The sequence below is a fragment of the Neomonachus schauinslandi genome, chromosome 2 (assembly GCF_002201575.2).
Source record: "Neomonachus schauinslandi chromosome 2, ASM220157v2, whole genome shotgun sequence".
Taxonomy (NCBI): domain Eukaryota; kingdom Metazoa; phylum Chordata; class Mammalia; order Carnivora; family Phocidae; genus Neomonachus; species Neomonachus schauinslandi.
Window position 1 is genome coordinate 40,426,951 of NC_058404.1, and position 9,281 is coordinate 40,436,231.

General features: G+C 47.5%; 1 protein-coding gene and 1 pseudogene across 3 annotated transcripts in view; one reads left to right on the top strand and one right to left on the bottom strand.

Moving 5' to 3' along the window:
* Positions 1–3,504, bottom strand: part of SH2D4A (SH2 domain containing 4A) — a 66,521-nt gene extending 63,017 nt beyond the window's left edge. For all 3 annotated transcript variants that reach the window (XM_021681602.1, XM_021681601.1, XM_021681603.1), the window contains exon 1: positions 3,345–3,504. The gene's annotated coding sequence lies outside the window, so the exon portion shown is untranslated. The remainder of the gene's footprint in view (positions 1–3,344) is intronic.
* Positions 3,505–5,215: 1,711 nt separating this feature from the next.
* Positions 5,216–5,740, top strand: LOC110573145 (annotated as a pseudogene).
* Positions 5,741–9,281: the final 3,541 nt, after the last annotated feature.

Genomic DNA, 9,281 nt, shown 5'->3' on the forward strand with positions numbered 1-9,281 from the left:
TATGCGAAATTTCAGAATGAAGACCAGCAAATTTTTGCAGCAACATAAATGCTGACTTGAAGGTGCATGACATAATGCCTCTGAGGGGCAGAAGCCTTATCTAGGTACTGTAGATAAGCTGAGGGGAGACCAGATATCGAAAAAACCTCCCCCCACCCCCCCAGGAAGGGCAGCAGGGAACTGTCATGGTGGCCCAGGCATGGATGTTGTTTGCCTGCTTTATTCACCGGGCACTTAGTGTTCTCAGTTTCCTCTCTCACAGCCGCTAGGAGCAGCATAAATGGTCCAGCCTCTCACAGGTGTGAAGAGTTCCATGGTACCTCTGTGATGAGATACTCAAGCTCTTTCACAGTTTTAATTTGGGTTTGTTTTGCCTTTTCTAGCAAACATGGATTTTTAGCATTAAAGTTAACTACTAGATCTTGGAGGAAAGACACTGGCTTCCCTGTGTCCTCAGAGAATACCTGGGGGCTCAGCTGGCAACTACCTTGAGGTCAGGCAGCTGAATAATATGCATGCTATTCTTTTTTTTTTTTTTAAAGATTTTTATTTATTTATTGAGAGAGATAGTGATAGAGAGCAAGCATGAGAGGGGGAGAGTCAGAGGGAGAAGCAGGCTCCCCGCCGAGCAGGGAGCCCGATGCGGGACTCGATCCCGGGACTCCAGGATCATGACCTGAGCCAAAGGCAGTCGCTCAAACAACTGAGCCACCCAGGCGCCCTATGCATGCTATTCTAAGGCTGTTGATTCCCAGCTGGTCTAAATTAACTCCTTCCTCCCTTACGCTCGAAGATGGAAAACTCAAACAGCACAGGGTGCTCACAGAACACCCAGCAAGGACCCCAACGTGGGCTTCTCAAGAGCTGTATGACTCCCATCCAAGAGCGGCATGACTTTCAGCTGTCATTTCACTACTCTGTTTTCTCATCTGTGAAATGAGGGCCTACCTATACATCTTTGTAATTTGAAGACTATGTCATAGAGTCTATGTGAAGTTGCACCAGACAAGTGGAGCCAGGGTAGAGGAAATAGGAAGAAGGAAACTAACCAGGGTTTTTCCCACTTTCACTCCCTCACAGGACAACCACAGACATTGATTCAAACTTAGAATGACTATCCCCATCTAACAAACTGAGTGCAGCAAACTTCCAGTTATTCAAGATCCAAAAAAAGGAAAAGCTAACTCGGTTTTCTTCTTGTATAGCACCCTACTTAAAAAGAGAGAAATGACAAGCGACAAGTCCACATCTGCTATTTATTTCTAAAGGGTGATAGGATCAGTTGTTTTCCAGGATACCACAGATTTGGCCTGATTCTCACATCTTCCATAGCCCTGCTCAACAAAATAAAAGTTGTGCTTTTAATGACTCTGAGACTTTAGGGGAGGAAAAGCCTGAGATAAAGCCTAAACCATAGCAATAATGTATATGGACAGTAAGACCTTAATATTAAGAATATAGTTTGGGGGCGCCTGGGTGGCTCAGTCAGTTAAGCAAGCCCACTCTTGGCTTGGCTCAGGATCTCAAGGTGGTGGAATCCAGCCCTTACCTCTGGTTCTGCACTGACCATGGAGTCTACTTGTTCCTCTCCCTCTGCTCCTCCCCCCCCACTTGCTCTCTCTCTCCCAAATAAGTAAATAAATAAATAATAAAAATCTTAAAAAAAAGAATATAGTTTGAATTCTACTTCTTTTAAAATGGCCAACTATTTTCATACTTTCACTTATCTTATTCAACTTTACCTAATAAAGTTTATCTGCAAAAGGCTATTTTTGAGGATAAAATGAATTTACCAGAGGTGACAGCAATTTGATAAGTTTTGTACATATATACCATTCTTCAGAAATTTGAAGTTACTGTACATACGGATTTATCTAGAAAATTCCACTCATGTACCAAATCTATGCCCACATATGCCTTTCATTTATTTATTCACTTTTTTTTTTTTTTTTTAAGATTTTATTTATTTATTTGACAGAGAGAGACACAGAGAGGGAACACCAGCAGGGGGAGTGGGAGAGGGAGAAGCAGGCTTCCCGCTGAGCAGGGAGCCCGATGCGGGGCTCGATGCGGGGCTCGATGCGGGGCTCGATGCGGGGCTCGATGCGGGGCTCGATCCCAGGACTCCGGGATCATGACCTGAACCGAAGGCAGACGCTTAACGACTGAGCCACCCAGGCGCCCCTATTTATTCACTTTTAAAAGCTTCAAGTTGTTTCTGATAAGCAGGCAATCAAAAGCCTTTTAGAGGGGTGCCTGGCTGGTTCAGTCGGTAGAGCACCCAACTCTCGATCTCCTTGTCCTGAGTTCGAGCCGACCTCGGGGTAGAGTTTACTTCAAAAAAAAAAAAACAAAACACCTTTTAGGAGCTGAGGAGCCTAAGTTTAGAGAGAGGTGCATTGCTTCTTCTCTGTGGCCCCTGCGAAGGGAATGAGAACTCAGAAAACCGACAAACTAGCATCTCCACGCCCACCCCTTCAGGCGCCCGCGTGAACCCCGAGGGCAGGAGCGGGCAGGGGTGCCCACCTGGCTGAAGAAGACCGTCGCCGGGTTGCCTGGGGCCACCGTCTGGGTCTACCTTCCAGCGGGCGGGCGGCGACGCGCGGCCCTGAAGCCGACCCCCCCCCCCTCCCGCGGCGCCCGAACCCCACAGGGCAGCCCTGCGTGCCGGCGCCCTGGGAAAGCGGTTCCCGGGCCTCTCCCAGAAGGTTTGGGGCGAGGGAGGTCCGCACGGCCCTACCCCACGTGCGTGGGAGCGCTCGTCCGCGGGTGCAGTCGCTGCGGGGACGCAGGCGGGGGCGCCCGTCGCGGGCCGGCGGGAGGGTGGGCGTGCAGGAGCCCCGGAGGCCGGGACAGACGCGAGACCCGCGGGGCGCCGGGGCTGTTCTGCTAGAGTCCAGAAGTTCTAGGCTAGCCCGACCCTTCCACGCGGCCACCTCCGGCCCGCCCCGGGCTCAGTGACGTGCGCACGCACACGCCTCAGGCACACGGAGGCCCGCCCGACGCCCCAGAATTGCCCCCAGACCTCCCGAGTGCGCTGCGGCCTAAGCGCCCCCTCGGGACTCCCCGTTACCGTGGCCACACGCCCCGGCCGCTCACCGGCCGGCGGCTCCAGACACCGAACACCGATACCGGACACCGGACACCGGCCGCCCGCCCGGGCCGCGGTGGAGGGGCCCCTCGGGAGGGGCAGGGGCCGGCCTGGGCCCAGGCGTCGCCGCGGGCCTCCCCCAATGCCCCTCACCCCCGCGCCTTCCGCGCTCCCCCTCGAGCCCTTCCGACAACACACCCAGTCTTCTCGCCCTCCCCTTTCTGGACCTCCCTCGCCCACCCCAGGCACCTACCGGTGCAGGGCCCTGCGCTCGCCTCGGAGGCTGACGAAGCAACACCACGTCCACTTGGGCCGCCAGAAGCTGTCGGGGAAGGAAGGGAGGGCAAGGCAGAGGTGCCGGCGAGCCGCACAGGCTGGCTGGACAAACACTCCGGCTGAGATGTTGGCAAACAGTGTCCCTCAGCCCCGGCCCGCCCGCGCCGCCCCACCCGCGGCCCACATGCCGGAGTGACTGACTGGGCGCTCACGGCCCCACCCGGGCACCTGGAGACGCTCCAGGGCCAGACGTCTGCGAGGCCGCGCGGCCTCCTGCATCCCGGCCCCGCTGTCTGACCGCACACTGCCCCGAGCTGCCGGGGGTCTGGGGCGGCAAGGCCACTGCCCTCCACCTGCAGTCTGTGAAGGCCTGTCGCGCCATCTCGGGACCTGCGGAACTTATTAAAATATCAGCGGGCCCGGCCCCCTCTCCACTTCAGAGCTCAAGGTTTCCTGCAAGGTGGAGCCTGCGGAGGAGGCGGGGAGGCCCTTCTCAGTTACACTGAGTCCCAGCAGGCCAAGTCAGCTCACCCCTCAGGTCTCTGGAGTTTACTTTTTTTTTCCCTTTTTGTTGACATTAAGTAATTTATCAGACACTCAGACACTTGTCAGTACCGGTGTGGCTTTGTAGGACAGGATCAAGGAGGCAAAAGGCTGGAAAGATGGAGACTGAAAACAACAGAGAAGGAAAAATGAAAGGGGAAGAAGGTAAAGGAATCTTGTGAATTGCAGCAAGAACAGGTTGGGGTGGTGCATGAAGGGAGGAGCTGACTGAGTACGGGAAAGTTCGGCAGAAGCAGAGTAGAAACATTGGAGGGCATTTTCCGTTGTGGAGGAACATTCAGGATGTGTGCAGAAAAACAGCCTGTTTTGGGCAACCCCCGATTGCACATGTTGGGGAGAAATGTAATAAACAGTGAGCATTGTGGGAGTGAGAGCACAATGAGAGTGAGTCCTCTCCACAGTCTACTTGATAAATTCAGGGGTCTGATTTACTTCCTTCAAAAATGAAACTTTCTTGTTCCTAACCTCTCCAGACTGCAGAAGATACGCAAAGTTAGAAAGAGCCTTGGGGGCAGAGATGAGTCCTTGAGACCTAGCTATTTAGGAACCATTCTAGGGATCCTATCAGGGGAGAATTTCTGGTTTAGGTTTGGTTCCCACTGCTTATTAAATGAATGGCCTGTGGGTGCATTTAGCTGGACTGTCATTTGCCCCTGGGTAGCTGCTGTGGCCAGCTGAAAATGAATCCTAACACTGCATGGATTGAGCAGTTGAAGAACTATAAATGGTGGTTCATCAGCCAGTAAAATTTCCATATGACACTGGTCATAGCCAGTTACCTTCCCCCACACTCAAATTCTGTTCATGTCCTGATATGTCCTTCTTTATAGCAGTGCTTCCATTTTGCTACTAACCTCTCTGTACTTCAGTTTTCCCTTCTGGGTAATAACAATGAAGTTGTTGTGAGGATTAAATGAGATAATACATGTAAAGTGCTTAGAATAGTTCCTGGATGTGGTGAGTGTTCAAACACATTAGCTTATATTATTTCACATCACGTACTGTAATTTCAAGTTACAACTTCACGCTCAGACCTTGGATTTTGCTTTCTGTGGTACCTAGACTCCAAGTTAGCCTCAGTGATCCATCCCCACCTCCTCGTATGTCACTTCTGAGATTAGGTTATGGAAGACCTGTAAACGCATGCCAGGCTGGGCCTCCAGCGCAGGTCTTTGAGGCACTACTGTGGGAACACCAGCCTCAACCTTGCAACGCATGTACCTGGGTGACTGCTAAATGTTCTCCAGGCAGGCAGTGGGCAGAGCTGCTGACCCTGTGAGTGAAATGGGAGATGCTGAAGCAGGCAAGAAGATCTTTATTCAAAAATGTGCTCAGTGCCACACAGTGGAAAAAAGTGGAAAACACAAGACTGGTCCAAATCTCTGGGGCCTCTTTGGGTGAAAAACAGGACAAACACCAGGATTTTCTTATTCTGATGCTAACAAAAACAAAGGTGTTGTCTGGGGAGAGGAAACTGATGGAATATTTGGAAAACCCAAAGAAATATATCCCTGGTCTTTGCTGGTCTTAAAAAGAAGAGTGAGAGAGGGATGCCTGGGTGGCTCAGTGGGTTAAGCAACTGCCTTTGGCTCAGGTCATGATCCCAGGGTCCTGGGATTGAGTCCCATATCGGGCTCCTTGCTTGGCAAGGATCCTGCTTTTTCCTCTGCCTGCAGCTCCCTCTGCTTGTGCTCTGTCTCTGTCTCTGTCTCTCTCTCAAATAAATAAATAAATAAATAAATAAATAAATAAAATAAAAAAGAAGAGAGAGATCTTATTCACTATTCGAAATGGGCAACATCTTCATGAAATGGTCTTGCAACTTAAAAAATACTAGTTTTTAAGCCAGAATTTTCTAATTTCAAATATTGCATGTTTAAAGAAGTCGAATTTGATCTTTCTTGATCAGCCTGTAGTAAGTTTAACATTTAAAAATAAAGGTTGAAATTTAAAAAAATAATAATTAAAAAAAAGATCTTGTAGCTTGCATTGGTGTGTGTGTGTGTGTGTGTGTGTGTGTGTCTTTCTTGGATCTTTCATTCTGAAGGAAGCCAACTGCTATGTCATGAGCAAACCTTTGGGGAGGAACTGAGGACTCTGAGCCAACAGCCACAGAATGAATTTAGAAGTGAATCCACCAGCCCTAGTCAAGCCTTTGGATGACTGCTGCATTGACTTATGGCTTCAGTGCAAATTCATGCAACCACCTAATTAAGCCACTCTCCAATTCTTGACCTACAACATTGAGGTAGTAAATGTGTGTAAATGTGTATTAAGCTACTAAGTTTGAGGATATTTGTTACATGGCAATGGATAACTAATATACCTCCTCATTGGTCTTGTTTCTAAGCCGGTTTTAGATAGCTTTTGTGTACAGAAAATTTCATATACTGGATAACTAATTTAATGCAGATCCAGGACCTCACCCCAGATCTGGGGAATATAATGTCTGTGAGGCCCAGGCAGTAAGCACTCCAAGTAATTAGATCAAAGATGGAGTTACATACGTTTCACGCTTTCAGAAATTCTGCTCCAGGCTCTCCAGGTCAAACATTTCTGAATGCAGTTGCCAAATTAGTCTTTTTTAAACATTAACTCTAATCTTTCATATTTGGTTGCTAAAATTCTTTGATGCTCACTCCTTCTTGTCTCAAGTAAGACTAAACCTCCTGCAACTTTCAAGGACCAGGACAATCTAGCATCAATCTTCCTCAGCTTTATCATCTTCCTAATACAAACCCTGCATTCAGATAATCTGGCATTTTCCAGGCTCTTAAACCTACATAGGCTCTGCAGCTTCACATTGTGGCCTTTGTCTAAAATGTCTTGCCCCAGGGGCACCAGGGTGGCTCAGTTGGTTAAGCATCCAACTCTTGATTTCAGCTTGGGTCTTGATCTCATGGTCATGAGTTCAAGCCATGCATTGGGTTCCATGCTGGGTGTGGAGCCTACTTTAATTAATTAATTAGTTAATTAATTAGCTAATTAATTAAAACATCTTGCCCTATAACTTGGCCTATAAAAATCCTACCTATTCTTCAAGCATCAATCTTTAGGAACCCTTTCCTGTCTACCCTCTCCTCAGCCAGAAGCAACCCCTGCCTCCTCTATGTTTATAGCACTTGTATCACAAGTTAGCATTTAACACATCCAAGAACCAGGTAATGAACCCTCCCTAAGTGCTGGGCCTTGTGGTGACACTGGGGGATGGCAGAGAGCAGACAGCCAGGCCTCCTGCTGCCATCCTTGGCATACATAGCTGCATGTATGTTTTATGCCTCTTTGAAATCATAAACGTCTTGATCGCAAGGAGTAATCCTATGCAGTTTGAATCTTACCCAACACCCAGGCACACAACAGGTGTTCAGTGCGTGTTAGTTGAATGGATGTTGACTGCCCAAATGAATGCCGACTGCACACAAATACTGTAATCATTCACTCAGTGTGGAGCCTGGTATCTCTTCTTTTTTCTCTCCCTTTTCCCTCCCATCCTTCTTGTCCTGTGCCTCTTTCCTGTATTTGTAAGTATCTCCCTTCCCCTCCTCTTATTTCTGTAGTTCTTTTTCCATCTTTACTTTGTCCCCCTTATCCTCTAGCACCTTCCTTTTTGTTTCCTCTCTCCCATTTCCCAGTATTTTCTCTTTTAGTTGGCATAATCTGCAGCAGAAAATATATTTTTCCCTTAATTTCTTTTTTTTTTTAAGCTTTTATTTATTTGACAGAGAGAGTGCACAAACAGGGCGAGCGGCTGGTGGAGGCAGAGGGAGAAGCAGACCCCCCCGCTGAGCAGGGAGCCCAATGCAGGACTCGATCCCAGGATCCTGGGATCATGACCGGAGCCAAAGGCAGACCCTTAACCGACTGAGCCACCCAGGCGCCCCTCCCTTAAATTCAAAAGTAGACAATTAAAATGTTTCAGATTATTCCAAAAAAACATCAAGTGGCTCTGTTATTTACTCATGAGACCCTCAATTACTTTTATCCTCCCTTTGGGCCAGTCCTCTCAATAGAAAACATTTCCCCCATTCTGTGACCTAGGATGGACTATGGGGAGGACTGCTACCTTCATGTGCTGGCAACACTCCTGATAGATGGGAGGTCTGGACAACCAGGCCTTGGCAGGACATGGGTGCTGAGCACCTACTGCTGGCTGGCCATTGGCAGGTCAGAGACAGGCACCATGCGTGCCCCCAGCACATGGTTCAGGAGTGCCCCAATGCCCATCAGGACCAGTGTTCCAAGAGAAAAACTAAATATCTATTTACTATATGGTAGTTTTTTTTAATTTGTCATTTATTTGTAGTAATGGATACCATGAAACAAATAGCCTACATGTTAATAGACATTAATTGACGTTCCATTTAGAATGTTGTTCAAGAACCCTGCTACCCAGGTGTGGTACTGTACCACTGGAGGGACGCCAAGCAGAGACTACAAAGTGTAAGGCACCCTTTGGAGATGTGCAACACAGAATTCCTGTTGCTGCCAGAAAGACGTTTCACTTTCCATAAGTAAAGGTCAATTTATGTTCCACAGAAATGGAAGTTACCCTCAGATATTTTCTTTGTAAAAATAAAATAGGATAAATACCAATAATATTTTTCCTGTCATATTTTGTCATCAACATCAGAAACCTCAACCACACTTTTTAAAGGTTTTTATTTATTTATTTGACAGATAGAGAGAAGGAGAGAAAGCACAAGCAGGGGGGAGTGGCAGGCAGAGGGGGAGGAAGAAGCCCACTCCCTGCTGAGCAAGGAGCCCGATACAGGGCTCAATCCCAGAACCCTGGGATCATGACCTGAGCCAAAGGCAGACGCCCAGTCTACTGAGCCACCCAGGTGCCCCCTAACCACATTTTTAATTCTTAAAGAAGTTATACATTTGTCCCACAGTGAATGTGAAGTAGATGTGAAAGAAAAAGACTAAAACATTTCAACTTTACTAAAAATTAATCAGATCTCAAAATGAATCTCTGTTAAGTCATCAATCATAAAAAAATATATTGAAGATGTACTATGATTTCAGTTTTCTGCTAGCAGGTTTAATTTTGAACTATTTTCATTTCTTTATGACTCTGAGCTTTTATTTTTTAATTCTCATAAATATCAAGATAAATTGTTGGTCTTTACATTCATCTTTGAAATATTCTAATTTTAGTGTTTTTCCCTGAATTACCTTTATGAACATATTTCCTGAAAATCCATGCTCTGAGTTACTGTTAGGGCATTCTGTGTTTCTTATATTTCTGTAATGCAGTGGTAAGCAGCCTGTGGCCCAGAGGAACTGCTGATCTGAGGCTTGTGGATGGAATTGGACAACTTCTACCCCAAGTAATATGGGACATCTG